A 15285-nucleotide genomic window follows, 5' to 3' on the forward strand; every position below is an offset into this window, starting at 1 on the left:
CCGGTACCAGAGAAAAAACAAAAAACAAAAAACAAAAAAAAAGAAAACAGATTAAAAATTAATGAGCTAAGAATCTATCTGAGTAAGCTAGAAAAACCCCATAACGAGATAAACTCCATGTAGAAGAAAGGAGATAACAAGGTGAAGAACAGAAATTAAAGAAATAGAAAACAAATATGCAACAAAGAAAATCAGTCAAGTCAGTTCTGTGAAAACTGAAAAATCTCTGGTGGTAATGATCAAGGAAAGTTGAAAAAGACAAACAATTCAATGTCAGAAAAAAAGAGAAAGATACCACTATGAATGTCTTAGACATTATAAAATAAGTGGCTATTTTGAATAATTTTGTGACAATAAAATCGAAGATAGATGTGAAGCAGACAAATTTCTTGAAATATATACCTTACCAAAACTGACTCCCCTTGAGAGTAGAAATTTGGATAATCCTATAATCATTAAGTAAATTGAGCCAGAAGTCAAAACTCTTTCCATTGAAAGGAAAACCTCAGATAAGCCAGGTCACTGTGTGTGGCCTATAGGGTCAACTCCTTGGGAGATTGCATTAAGGGGTTTGCTTGAGCCTCAGAGTCTAAGGCCAGCCTGCATACAACTTAGAGAGACCCCGGGTGAAAACAAACAAAAAAACTGTTGTGGTGGATTACTAATGGTCAACATGTAACACTCAACTGAACTGAATCAGTGTGGTGCTGGGTGTGGAGGGCCATTAGGGCCCACCTGAGATTGTAGCCAGCAGCATAAAAGCAGAACTGGAGGGGAAGATGGAGTGCTGCTGATTCTCCTGCAGAAGCTCGTCACAACTCGGCTGTGCTCATCGTCAGAGGAGCTCGGGTCCTCATCGCTGAGGATAGCTGTGGTTTTTTCCAGGGAAGCTCTGGTCCTTACCTTGAGCAGGCTTCAGTGCAGATCCCTCAGCCTGCTGGCACAGATCTTTCATCCCACCAATGCGGACTTTCTAGCTTCCACTACTGACCTTTGGGCCTTCCCAGTGCAGATCCTTAATACAGATTTGCATGAGACATTGTCGTGGGAGCGAGGCCTCCAGCTGGACTGATGGGAGGCATTGTGATGGGCTCTGGGTCTTCAGCTGGACTTGTGGAGGACATTGCCATGGAATCCAGGCCCTCAGCTGAATTCTTTGAGTCTCTAGTGTGTGGACAGATTTCCTGCATTCTTTTGCATTTGACTCTCTGGGTGACTATTATAAAATAATCCCATAAATTATGTGTTCTGTATTAAATCTTTTCCCTTGTAAACCCCAAAAAAAACCAAGACCTTAGCCCTCACTAGGGAGTTCTGATGCTTAAAACACCCTATGTGGGTATGTGGGGACAGGTCCAGAGACATGGAACACCCTGCCTAAAGGCGCAGACCTAGTAAATGTCAAAGCCGAGCTTTAAACACTGGTTTCTTGGGCTCCAAACCAAGGAGCTTGCCATATACTCATTGGCTTCCTCTTCCAGTGTGATCACCAACAGCAGATGTGTGAGGATGAAGCTGAAGGAGAAGGTCCTGAGCCTGAAGTCCTAGGAACAAGGGACTTGATTATACCCCCTAGGGACAGAAGCTAGCAATCATCTCTGAGACTCCGTCTCTCTGGCCCTCAGGACCGAGGCAAGTGCCAGTGCTGCCTCTGCGCAGAGCGCTGTAAAGCCCACGCCCGTGGCTGCCTTGCCTCCCTCCATGGAGGGCCTCGCACTGCCTCTGGGCCTCGTCAATACCTGGTCTGCTGTTTCTCGTCACTGTGTTCCAACTTTGACAGTGAACGACTCCCTCAGAATATAGACACCAATCTGGGGGGAAAAAAAAAAGGCTGCATTGTAAAGTTAAATTCTGTTACTCAAGCTGATCACTGGAGCCCTAGAAACTCTAAGGCAGCTATCACAGTCTTCTAGACCAGCCAGAGTATGTTTGTGTTAAAAGGCATCTTTGGGCTGTTTGGGTTTTGTTTTGTTTGTTTTGTTTTTTACAGGACTGAGGGTCTTTACAGTACAGTGAACTCAGGGCCTTGAATATGCTTGGCAAGTGCTCCACCTCTGAGCTACCTTTTAAAAGGTATTTTAAGATGTTTTTACTAAAATGAAAACTAAAAATGTAAATAGCTGGGAGTGGTGGTGCACACCTATAATCCCAGCACTCAAGAAGCTGAGGCAGGAGGAGCACTCTAGTTCAAGGCCAGCCTGAGCTTTATAGTGAGTTCAAGGCCAGCCTGCACTATATAGCAAGACCTTGTCTCCAAAAAGAAAAATTTTTAGTTTTTTTTTCTGGTACCGGGAATTGAACTCACGACCGTGAGCTTGCTGGGCAGGCGCTGTTCTGCTAAGCTAAATCCCCAGCCCTAAGAAAAATTTTTAAAAAGTAGAAATTCTCACAGCAAACTTAGTGGTTGCTGAAGACAAATGCTCTGTAAGAGGCACAAGTGGCTCCATGACATAATGTAGCAGTTCATTCTTTCTAAATCAAAACTAAATCCAGTATAAGTTCTGGGTGACACTGGATTGTCGTTCCATCTCCTCCCACCCTCCTGAGCAACAGGATCACACATCCACATTCTTTGCCAGCTAACTGTGCAGGCTATTGTCCTATGAAAGCGGGTGTTTCTCTGTGTCCTAACTCTGGCCTCAGCCATGTGACTTTTGGACCAGCAGTATTTTAGTACATGTGACGCAAGCAGGGCCTTCAAGTGGGCTTGCTCACTGGGACTGTGCATACTTCTGTTATCTCCATGACCTTGCCCCGGTTGGCCTGCTGGTCCTGAAAGGAGAATGAGAGACACGTGGAGTGGAACCAAATCACCAGAGCCAGTCAGCCTATCGCAATGAACCTAAATTGGTCTCCAGACACACAAGTCAAGTAAATACCCTGAAATTCTGTGATTGCTATTAAGTATTATTATGGCTATAGTTAACCAATGTAAGCTTTTGTTATTGTTTTGGCGTTTGTTTTTGTTATGTTTTGGGGGGGGATTTTTGTTTCGTTTTATTTTTTTGAGACAGGGTCTTGCTCTATAGTTCAGGCTGGCTTTGAGCTCACTATATAGCCCAGTCTGGCCTCAAACTCCTGATGACCCTCCTGCCTTAGCCTGCTGAGTGCTAGGATTACGGGAGTGTATTACCACCCTGGTTTGTTTTTTGGACTGAACCCAGGACTTCACACATATTAGGCAAACACTATACCACTGAGCTACACTCTCAGCCCTTTCCCTTCGGTACTAGGTATTGAATTCAGGTCAGGGTCTTTCCATTGAGCTACATCCCCAGCATTTGTCTGTCTGTTTGTCTATCTGCCTGTCTATTTGTCTATCTGTCTATCTATCTATCTGAGCCAGGATCTTGCTAAGTCATTAAATTGCCTAGACTGGACTCAAATTTGCCATCCTCCTGCCTCAACCTCCCAGAATGCTCAGATTACAGGCATGTGCCACTACACCCAGCTTGCTTTTATTCTGAGACACCATCTCATTTGTCTTCATACTGTCAGGCTTCCTGCCTCAGTCTCCTGACCAGCTGGACTTACAGATATGTGCCACCACGCCTGGCCCAACTAACCCTCTTGAGTTGGAAGCATCCCCTTTAATATGGGAAGCACTTAGCCGCCAATCCTACTCTTTGTTTAAAAAGACTGATGCATTCCTGAAATCCCAGCACCCAGAAAGCTGAGGAAGAAGGATCGTGAGTTCAAGTCCAGCCTGAGCTGAACAGTGACACCCAGTCTCAAAAAATAAAAACCAAACAAAAGAATTGTGGCCTGTGGTAGAGCACTTGCCTAGTATGTGCAAGGCCTTGGATTCAATCCCTAGCATCACATGCAAAGAAGAAACTGTGTAAGCCAGGCATGGTAGTGCATACTTACAGGAGGCTGAGGCAGGAGAATCACTGCAACTTCAGAGCCAGCTTTGGCTACATAGTAAGCTCAAGGCCAGTTTGAACTCCATAACAAAACCTTGTCTTGGGCTAGGGATATAGCTCAGCAGCACAAGCACCTGCTTGGTAAGCGCGAGGTCCAGTGTTCAATTCCCGGCACCAAAAAAACAAACACAAAAGACCTTGTCTCAAAAAGAAAAAAAAACCCACACAAATAAATACATAAATAAAAGCCTGTTTGAAAATTATCTTCCTGGTAGCCTGCTGCCTGCAGCTTCTTGTTTCTACCCAGAAACACACCAGGGGAGCCTGTGTCAAGAAAGTTCAACCCTCAAGGACATAAAGTCTGGCCTCCCCAGGAGAGATGGGATGCTTTTCATTCTTTCGAGGTGATCCTACAACTAAGCAATGCTAGACGTGATTATTTTCTCCACAGGTCATTTTGCTACATTTAATTCTCCATAAATCTTCACCGCACTGTAACCTCCTTAGCTGTTTGATTTGTTGAGCTTAAGACAGAACCCCACCTAGTGAATGCCTGATAAATAATGCATAAGTGAATGAAGAATATGTGTCATGGGACTGGGGCAATTTCTAAATCAGGGGGAGAGAAATAGACATGAACACCCACTGTGTGCAGGTCCCTGGGGCCCGTTCAGGGAAAGGACCGAGGTTGGTGAAGAGTTAGGTCCACAAAGGAAAGAAAGCTCAGCCCCACGCAGAGTGCCCGGGGTAGTGGGTGGCTCAGCAGCCGCTGCTGCTCGGGGAGGCACAAGAAGGAGGAAGCAGAAGGCACCCTGAGACGGCAGCGTGGGAGGGCCACTGGGGCAGGAGGTGAGCCGCAGCTGCTAAGGTGGCCAAGGACGTCACGAGCAAAAGCACAGCACCAGGATGAGTTTGCTATTCGTGGACAACAGCAAGGAGACCCGCCTGACCTGCTGCAGGACTTGCGACAGGGAGTCACGGGAGGTGAGCTTAGCTATTTCAGGCTGTGCCCTGAGTGGGGAGACCTGAAAGTACAATGACAGCGGGGTCCCGAGGCAGGATGCAATGTGTACCACCCGGGGCAGGGCTCCCTTTCCTCTCCCTCCAGGATGAGAGGAAATCTAATTCTAAGGCAGAGGCTTCTGAGATGAGCCCACCGGAGGGGCAGAGCCTTGGCTCCTCTAGGAAGGGGGACTCTGTGGTGAAGATTGTTCAGGGGCAGCCACGTGTGGTGGGACATAGCTGTAAGCCCAGCACTCCGGGAGGCTGAGGCAGGAGGTTTGCAAGTTTGAGCATAGCTTGGGCAACTTAGTGGCTTAGAAAGACCCTGTGTCAAAATGTATAGGGGAACAGGAAGCCTGGGGATGTAGCTCCTTGTGAAGGCCCTGGATTTAATCCCCAAAACAAGAATAAGGGGGAAGGGGAGAAGGGGGAGGAGGAGAAGAAGGAGAAAGAGAAGAAGTCGGGGGAGGAGCAGGGAGGAGAAACAAAAAAGAAAAAGGTAATTCTGTTCTCCATGATTCTTTCCAGCTGGAAAGCCAGCAGCTGCTTTATAAGAGACTCCTAAATTTCAGCTGTTTTCCTCTTCTTCCTCTCCCCAGAGAGAATCCTTTCTCCTGTCGCTCGTCCTCCTGCCTTCAGAGCATGGCGGGGAGCGCAGAGAGAGGCAAGGCCCCTTCCCAGAGCCCTGCACTCCCACTCCCACGCTGCTTCCCCGGGAGGCAGCAGACACGAGCTGGCCTACCTCACACTGACAATGCAGCTGCTCGTTAAGGAAGCTGAGAGCCAGGGGAGGTGACTAACGCGTCAGCAGCAGAGCCCGGCAGGCGCAGGGAACTGAGCAATGGGAGAACCGACCACAGGAGGAGAGAGGAGAGAAGCCAGCGTCTAGAGCTGGCACAGCTCCCACTCCCAAAGGGTTCTTTCAGGATTGAACCAAACCAGCCTCCTCTCAGCCTCATCCCACTCTCTGCCAGGAGCTGCCCTTTAGAACACAGGGCTATTCTGTCACCTATGTAGGGGAAGGGGGTGTCTAGGAGACTGTAAGGGTGGGAAGCCCTGGGTAAATGGCTCTGTGCACAGTTCAGAGACTTTCCCTGAGGCTTCTTAGGATGCGCAAGTGTGTGAGGCTGCGCCATTTCCATTTCCTATGGGCTTCTCGTCTCACTCCTCTGTCCCTCGTCCCGCTGCTTGGGGCTGTGCTCATGTCCCAGGCTCAGCTCTGTAAGGGGACTCGGGTTAAACCGCTTTCCCTTCGCCCTCTCTCCCCAGCCATTTATCCAGGGCTTCCCACCCTTACAGTCAAGAGCTGCCCCAGGTGTTAAGTACCCTATACTTCTGGGTTGCTGGGGCAGGAAATCACCCTGTTCCCTGGCAACAGAGTGGCCCTGAGGAAGAAGATGCAGCAGGCCCAGGTCAGGGCCCAGTGGGTGCTGTCAAACCACACCCTGGGAAGTGGGCGGAGCCTGTGTGGAGCCGGTTGTCAGAGCAGTGACCAGTATTTGAAGTGGTGGACAAGAGGTGTCTGAGTGACAGAGACACAGCATGAGGCTGGATAGGCTGGCTGGAGGCAGAGGGCGGAAAGCAGCATGGGCAAAAGTTTTAGATTCTGGTGAAAGAGGGATTTATAGTCTGAGACCAGGATGGCACCTCCTCTGCCCACTCCTTCTTGTCCCAAGAAGGCCCTTTCCCATTTGGGGTAATCTTACCAAATATCCCACAGCACTGTCCCGTGGGAAGGGTGTGGAGGTGAGGCCTGATGTTTGCCAAGGTACGTGCATGTGATCTGTATAGTCTGAAAGGCTAAGAAGGATCCTCACAGGGTCTTGAGGGGACTCAGGCCAGATGCCAAAGTATGCACTAATCAGTACCTATTTGCTGAGCATCTCCTGGGAGGCAGGCACTGTCCTGGGCCATGCCAGTGGACACCAAGCCAGGTGTGGTGCTGCATGCCTATGACCCCAGCACTTGGGAGACTGAGGCAGGAGGATCACTGGGAGTTTGAGGCTCACCTAAACTACACAGCAAGACCCCGTCACAAAAAAAAAAAAAACAAAAAACAAGAATGCCATGGCCCCTGCCCCTCCCAAGCTCCTATCCCAGTGGGTAAATTGGAGACTTGGTATAGAGCATGTGTGCTTCAACAAGGACATGGAACAGGTGCACACTACCTCGTGGGTCCTGAATGCATTTCACTTCCTCCATAATCTCCCTCTGTCCCCTCCTGCCACCCCTGCTCCCCTCACCCAGCCCCACATTGACTGCCCAGGGGCAGGTGAGTGATTCCAGCCCCTTGCGAGGAGGCCCAGCTCATTCTGATTTCTCAAGAAGTTTAATTTTGCCAACAGCCAGGGGCGATGACAGCAGCTCTGGAGATCTGGCTGCCTGTACTCTGTGCTGGGATAGGCAGCCCAGAAATAATTGCCTCCTTGAGCGCTTTATTGGAATGTGCACGTGCTTCCTGCCATGTGGCGCTGCTCCCTCCCGGCTGCTGCCTAAGTGAGGCTTGTGAGGTTGTGGGGGCTGCTTCAAGAAGAGGGTGGAGAATGAGTGGGCCTCAGGTGCCTCGTCCTTTTCCTCCCCTCCAAAACCACTTTATTTAGGTGGGTGTTTGGAAAGCACTTGCAATCTCATCTGTCCTCACCTTGTGGTCATTGTTTCAGCCAAGGCCTCCTTCACACCCCGCGCAGGCTGAGGGCGGGTGGCCCCCAGCTCAGGAGGCTGCTGTGCTCTAGGAGTCTCTCCTATTGCTGTCCTTGCTCCTGGTAGAGAAGCAGAATGCTAATGATGAGTCCAGATTTTCCCATGTGGGAAACTAGGCAGATGGATCCTAGTGCCACAGCCTGGCTCTGTCCACCAGCCCTGTGGCTGCACCAAGCGAGCTGCCTCTTCTGTGTTTGTTGTCTGGTGGAAGGAAAGATGGGATGACTGAAATCAGTGGTGAGATTTCATTTTTATCTGCCCCAAGTCTGGTTGTGTCTTCTCAAGTTAAGGGAGGCTGTCTCCATGACTCCAGGCCAGCCAGGGCCTCCCACCTCCCTGGGGATCCCGGCTCACGCCCCTGACTTGTGGGTGCCCGGTGCCCTTGGCGAGGCCAGTGGAAGACAGCGTCTGTCTCCATGAAATTATTTTAGCTCTGTGATGCTCCTGAAATCCTCTGGAATTACAGGCCTGTTGACTATATTCTCCTTAAAACAATTATCCTTCATCTACGTTATGATCTTCTAAAATATTCACCCTTGCTTCTGGCTGTCTAGCTTCCTGCCTCATAGGCTCCCGGAGGGAGGGCCCCCGGCGCACGGGGAGCCGCGGGGAGCGCCGGTCTTTGGACCGGCGGCTCACTCCCTGCCTCGTAGGCCCTGGAAGGAGGGCTTCCGGCGCACAGGGAGCCACGGGCGGGGAGTGCCCGTCTTCCAGCTGGCTAGCTTCCTGCCTCAAAGGCCCCTGGAGGGAGGGCCCCCAGCACTTGGGGAGCCATGTGGCGGCAAGCGCTGTTGCGCGCCAGCCCTTAGGCCGGCTGCCGCCGCTCAATTGAGATCTATCATGACACAGAGAAACAGTGACACAATTGGCCCACCATGCACCGACTGCAGTTGCCCACCCACAGACGTGTGTGAATCATGCAAACTTTGAACAACCCCTGGGAATACATGCCATACAACGGGCCACTCTTGCTCCTGCCATTGAGAACCAGAAAGGTCCAGAGCCAGCGGAGGAGCAGCTGCTGAACAAGGACTCAGAGAACATGAGAATGCAGACTAAGCCCACAGAGTCAGAGGTCCAGTGGACTGGGGTCATGAGAGCCACTCAGAAGCTGTAAACCAGGAGGACCTTGCACAATACCTGCAGAGACTCACTGGAAGCCATTCTTCCCCTGACAGTACAGGCTGTGGTGGAGCTCTGGAGAAGTCTGCAGCAGGATTCCTTCTGCCTGTGCTGACAGTTGGGGAGAGGACACTAACTGGTTGTGGGGTCACAATGTGATGGGAGACTGGAGAGAAAACGCTACAAAAAATGGCTTTCGCCCCAGACAACTCACTTGATTTTTGACAACCCTTAGGCTGTAACTACTTGTTAGATCCTTCTTGTGTATCTCTGTCTTCCTGAGAAACCACTTTGAAGATACCACTATGTATCATAGCAGCCATTGATATTTTCCTACTAATCTCTCCGTAACTCTGTAATGTTTGCATTGTTCCTATCCTATTTCATAAATGGATCCATGTTTATTATTAAAAAAAATTTTAAAAATACAAAAATAAAATATTCACCCTCTATTTAGGCTGTAATACGGTGTTGAGGGACGCAAGGATCAGTTGTCAGGGTGGGTACAAGGAGCCACTGCTCTCTTTAGGGACCTCTGGGCCTAAGGATCTCCTGAGCACACTGTCCACAGTTCCAGTCCTCCCACAGGCCACAGAAGTTCTGGGCCTCGAGGCTCCCCACCAGTCTTGGCTCCTGGAAAATGACTCATTCTACAAAATCTGCTCAAAGACGGCCCCTTCTCTGATGCCTCCTGTGATGGCTTTTTAGGCCTCTCAGGTACTCTCCTTGGAGTCAATACTTCCTTGGGAAACAGCCAGATCTTGAACACATTACCAATTACAGAACCGCTGCAAAATGGGGGTAATGTATGTTCCCCAAAAGATTAGTGAGGCATTAAGGATATATGGATCTAAAACCTCATGCCGTATCTGACACATGGTCAGGGCTTAGAAAATGACAGCTCTTGAAGTGATGATGGCCGTGATCACACATTTTCAGTAGGCTGTTTATACATCTGTCGTCTCTAATAGACTGTGGACTCCTTATGACTAGGGCCACTGTTGAGTCATTGCCGCATATATAGCACCCTGGCTGGCTTGGGGTAAGCACCCAATACAGGGTAATAAACGCTAGCATTATCATTAATCGGAACACTTCAAATAATACAAACTGGTCTTCCTTCCTTTTTTTCCTGTCTCTCTCCTTGTCTCTCTCTTTCTCTCCGTGTGTGTGTGTGTGTGTGTGTGTGTGTATGTGTATGTATGTGTGTGTGTGTGTGTGTATGTGTGTATCTCTCTCTTTTTCTCTGTCTCTTTCTGTCTCTCTCTCTCTGTCTTTCTGTCTGTCTCTCTCTGGATTAAATCCAGGGCCACAAGAATTCTAGGCAAGGACTCCAGCCCTAAACTACATCTGCAGCCCTTTTTATTTTTTATTTTGGAACAAGGTCCTCCCAAATTGCTCAGGCTCACATCAAACTTGCAATCCTCTTGCGTGTGTCACTGAACATGGCCTAATTGGTCTTTAATGAGTGTTTGGGGGCGGGGATAAAACTCAGTGGCGCAGCATCTACCTGGTAAGTGTAAGGTCCTGAGTTCAATTCCCAGTACCAAAGAAAGAATGTTTGTTTGTTGTTCTTTTGTGTTCTACCACTGACCTACATCTGCAACTGTTTTTATTTTTATTTTGAGATAAAGTATCACTGAATTGCCCAGGCAGGACTCAAACTTGCTGTCCTCCTGCCTCAGCCTCCTAAGCACTAGGATTACAGTTATGTGCTATCATGCCTGATTTCTTTAATGAGTTTTTACCATATCCCAGGCACTGTTGTAAGAAGTTTACTAAGATTATATCACTTAATCTTTATAACAATCTTATAAAGTAAATATTATCGTTCCCATTTTGCAGATGAGTAAATGAGAGCTTATTGAAGTTGGACAACTTGCTTGTCACACTGTAGGAAGTGAGGGATGGGGGGCTGGGGATACAGCTCAGCGGCATACATGCTTGCCTGGCAAGCCTGAGGTCATGAGTTCGATTCCCGGTACCAAAAAAAAAAAAGTGAGGGACGGAGGGAGTTTTGGACCCAGATCATGCCAAACCCAGAGTCTTGACACCTGCTGTACTCAACTGCTTAGCATGCTCTCTGCTGTGTCCTAACTCCAGGCCTCCTGTCTTTCTCTTAGAGCTGGGTTTGGTTTATTTCGGGAGCCTCTGACCCCCACACAGATCCTGGCACACCATGGGCTCCACAGTCCATGCGGGAGGCAGAGGAGAAAAGAAAGGAAACGGGGAGGGTCAATGGCGGAGAGTAGTAACGAGGTGTGGCGAGAGCGCCTGGAGATCCTGGCAGGCAAGGGCAGACGTGGGCAGAGGAGAGGGCTGGGGCCGGCCTTGCCCAGAGCTCCTGGCTATTTCCACCATGCTGGAATGAAAGCGCATGTGGAAGGGTGGTCCCGGGGACAGACAAGCTCAGAACATGCGAGCGGGGGTCTGAGGTGACTGCTTCCGCACGCAGCTTCTTCCCATTCCCAGGACCCCTGGCCTGACTTGGCAGACAGATTTGCAGTACCTGAGCGGCAGTAGGGAAACAAGAGTAGGCAGCGACACCCCTGTGTCTCAGGAGGTCAGACAGACCGGGCCGGGGAGGCACCTCCTTCCAGAACTCATCCTTCAAGGCCTGACCTCCCTCAAGAGGTGGTGGCGCAGGGAAGCCAGCCCTGATGGAGTAAATCTCTCTTGCGAGGTGGTGCCTGCGTCTTTGTCCCTTGTCCTGGGAGCACCCTGGGTTGGGGGTGAGGAGGCCTGCTCGCCCATCTGACCTCAGAGCCAGGGTCCCAGCATCCTTTGCCTCCTCCCTTTGTCCCGCTCCCACAAGCCCAGGTGGTGCTAGAGAGTGAAAGGGAAATTTTAATTTCTACTTCTCCCCTTGATTCAGAGTCCAGGTAGCTATTTTGACTGCTTCACTGGGATATTCTTTAATTCTTTCCTTTTCTCATTACAGCTCGAAAATTAAAATCTCCCTGCCTTGGGCAATTGAAGGCTGAGTGAGAGACGGCTACCACCACCACACATTTCTTATTTAAGTCAATTTGGAAACACCGAATGCTTTCTCTCGGGGCAGGTGACCGTGGGAAGAGGGCAGGGCAGACGTTAGCCTCCCTCCTTCACACACCGTGGGCATTAATCCTTCCATTATTCCCGCAGCCTGCGCTGACCTGGCCTAATCACAAACTTAATAACAGCCTGTTTCCTACCAAAAAAAAAAAAAAAAACCAGCCTGTGCTGGTCAAGCCCTTCCCCAGTCAGTATTTCCACGGATCCTCACAGCAGCTCTGCAAGGGAGGAGACGCGATGCCCTCCTCCTTTGATTAATGAGGGGATTGAGCACCCAGCGCTTTTCTCAGATGGGAGATGGAAGCCCCTGAGGTTCCTGGGGCTGGAGGCATGGTGGGTGGGGTGGCCAACGTTGTGTCACCCCCTTCAGATCCCCTTGCTTGTAAGAAGGGAACTAGGGAAGGACCGCCTTTCTTTCTCGGGGATGCTGAATGGGAACCCAGGAGCAGCGTGAGCTTGGGCAGCGCCTGTCCAGTCCGAGAGCCTTCAGCTTCCTCTTGTTTTAAAGAGGGGTTGAGGATGGGGCTGGGTCTCAGCAGTAGAGTGCTTCCTAGCATAGGAAAGGCCATGGGCCCATGGCCAGCACCAAAAACACATACACACTCACACACACTCACCCACTCACACTCTCACAGTTATGCTACATTATGTGTAAGGCCACTTTGTTTCCCACGTGCACAGACTCCCGGGGAAAGGAGGCTGGCTGGGTTTTGCAGCTTTATCCATGTTTGTTTCCCGCTTGCTCTCCTCGGGAGGCCGCTGCTCGTCCCTGTGCCACGCATCCAGCTGCCCTTGCCCTGCTTTCCTTTTCTCTACCCAGCTCTCTCCAGCTTGTTCAGACTCGCAGAGGGAGACCTGGTCCACAGGATGTCTCCTGGTGGAGCTTCCCTGCAGAACATCCCCTCAGAAGGATCTGAAGTGACAGTCTGTGGAAGGTTGGCGCCCCCTGTTTTTACTGCAACTGCAGTTCTTGCTGAGCTTATGGAGAGGTGTCTGGGGGCGTTCCAAGGCCTGGAACAATTTCTTCTCATTGAGAAGCACAAGACCTGGAAATGAAGGCTGTGTCTCTACTTCCAGAACTCAAAGTTGAAGCAAGCTGTGTTGTGCACACCTGTAAATCCTGTGCTCTGGGAGACTGAGGTGGGAGAATCACAAATTTGAGTTTAGCCGGGACAATTTAGCAAGATCTTGTCTCAAAAATAAAAAAAATAAAAAAGGTGAAAAGGGCCAGGCTAGTAGCGTGCTCCTTAGGAGGACTGCCATGAGTTTGAGGCCAGCCTGAGCTACATAGTGAGTTCAAGACCAGCCTAGACTACACAGTGAGACCTTGTCTCAAAAAACTAAAAAATAAATAAATAAAAAGGAAATGAAGAGTTAGCTCAATGCAAAAGTCCTGGGTTAAATTCCCAGTATGGAGAGGAAAAGAAGAATTAAAGGTTATGACTGACTGTGGACAAACAACAGTACCAGCCCCCAGGTCTGGTGGAAAAGGAGTTCTTGCTCCACCTTTGTTTCCAGCCCCAGCTCCCTGGAGGACCTGGTAGTTTTCCATGTTCTCCCTTGTGGGGCTCCCGGGCCTGGCCAGGTGATTCCCTATGGGAACCAGGACCCAAGACACGAAGTGAGACTACACACCCCTGCAAGCTTGTGCTGCTTTTGGTGTGAAATGACAGCCGCCTCCACTCCCTGTCCTTTCAGAGAGCGGAAGCCAAGGCCCAGACTGCTCTTTTCATCACCAGCTCAACCGCAGGGGCCACGGAAGGAACTGGAACTCTAAGCAGACCCAGCAGAAGAGACACGGGGCTCCCTTACGGGGAGGCAGAGCTGAAGGAAGGAGAAGCAAATGAGTACTTCCTGGAGATTAAGGCTTCGAGCTGCAACTCAAAACCTAAAGGAAAGCGTTGCCGAGGCAGAGAAAAGAAAAATAAGCAAAGTGAAAAACTGGATTTGGAAATAGACCAGGATTGAAATTTCAATTGTGTTTCACTGTAGAATCTTGGGCAACCTCTGAAATCCTCAGTTTCCTTCTCCACCTTCCACAGTGGTGATTATCCCACAGTGCTATTGCAGGATTAGTGAAATAATGTACATAAGATCCTTAGGTCCCTGGCAGATAGTAGGTGCTCAATAAATGGTTGCTATTTTTATCACTGTTGGTGTCACTGTTGCTGCTGCTGATGAAGGAGAATCATGCAGTGGAAGCTGGAGACCAGACTTTCCTGTTTTTGAGACTCAGCCACAGTGAGGAGAGGAGGAAACCCCCAGGCAAGGCCTCCATGAGAAACTGTTGTGGTCCAGTGAGAGCGAGGCCTTCTCATTTGGGTGCCATCTTGTTGACTCAGATCCAGAACAAAGGCTTTGATTTCCTTGGGGCAGCTCACTTTATGCTGGGAACAAACAGCATCTTGGGAAATTAGAGTCACAGAGGCTGGGCAGAGTTCCTTTCACTGTCAGATAAAGGGCTCCCTGTTCTGGTTCCTGTCAGTGGCAAGGGATGACGCTCAGGCTGCCACTGAGTACAAGCACCAGGCCTGTGGGTACAGTGGTTGGACAGGTTCCAAGGAAAAACCTGAGGTGACAAGGGAGAAAACAGAGCTGCCCCAGTGGGTAGCGCCTTCTCCTTTGTGCCTCTCACCCCCAATCCCTCTGATTCTCAGTGCTGACAAGGAGAACAGGACCAGGCTGAGGCCCTGTGGGGTAGGCAAACGGAAGTACAGCACTGAGGCTCCTGCTGGGCATGGTGGCACACGTCTGCAATCCCAGCACTTGGGAAGCTGAGGCAGGAGGATCACTATGAGTTTGAGGCCAGCCTGAACTACATAGTGAGACCCTGTCTCAAAAAAATAAAAACAAAAAGACACTGAGGCTCCTTTCCCAGGGAGCTGGTTTAAGGTATAGGTCTCCTCCTACATCACTAGTTCTGGAGGACCCACATAGACTGGGGAGTCAGGAAAATGGGGTAGCAATCCTAAGGTGCTGAGAAAAGAGAATCCACAGCTTGCAAGTTCACCTCACCCGAGCTCTCTCTCCCTCGCGTTTCTTCTCTTCTCACTCTTTTTCCTTCCTCTCTTCCCTGCCTTTTCCTCAGGCTGGCTTTGCAAGTTGTCAGCTTCTCTTTCCAGACCCCCGCCAAGAGAGGCTCTTTGTCTTGGTCTCTCTCTTCTCATTTGTGTCTCAGCTTCACCCAGAAGCCAGGCTTCCTGCCTTCTCTGACACAGGTTTAAATAAGAGCCAAGCCCGAGGTCAGGGGCAGCTTAGGCTCCTCAAGGGCAGGGCCAGACCATGTGGGAAAGTTTGGTCCTGGGAGCATAGAGATGGCACAGACACAAGGAATGCGGTATCAGTGGGGCTGTGGTGACACACAGCTCAGGGGAGGAGTCTGGGAAAGTGATGTCATTGTTAGAACTAGTAGTGATACTGGGAGCGGTACCCTGTGCCTATGCTGAGACCTTTCTTGCCTTGCTAGCTTCTTTTTGCCTCCTGGTTATAGAGAAAGGCGGAGGAAGCACATTTCACCTTTGGGGACATCTAGAACCACAAC

The sequence above is a fragment of the Chinchilla lanigera genome, unplaced genomic scaffold (assembly GCF_000276665.1).
Source record: "Chinchilla lanigera isolate Chin_1 unplaced genomic scaffold, ChiLan1.0 scaffold00017, whole genome shotgun sequence".
NCBI classification, from domain to species: Eukaryota; Metazoa; Chordata; class Mammalia; order Rodentia; family Chinchillidae; genus Chinchilla; species Chinchilla lanigera.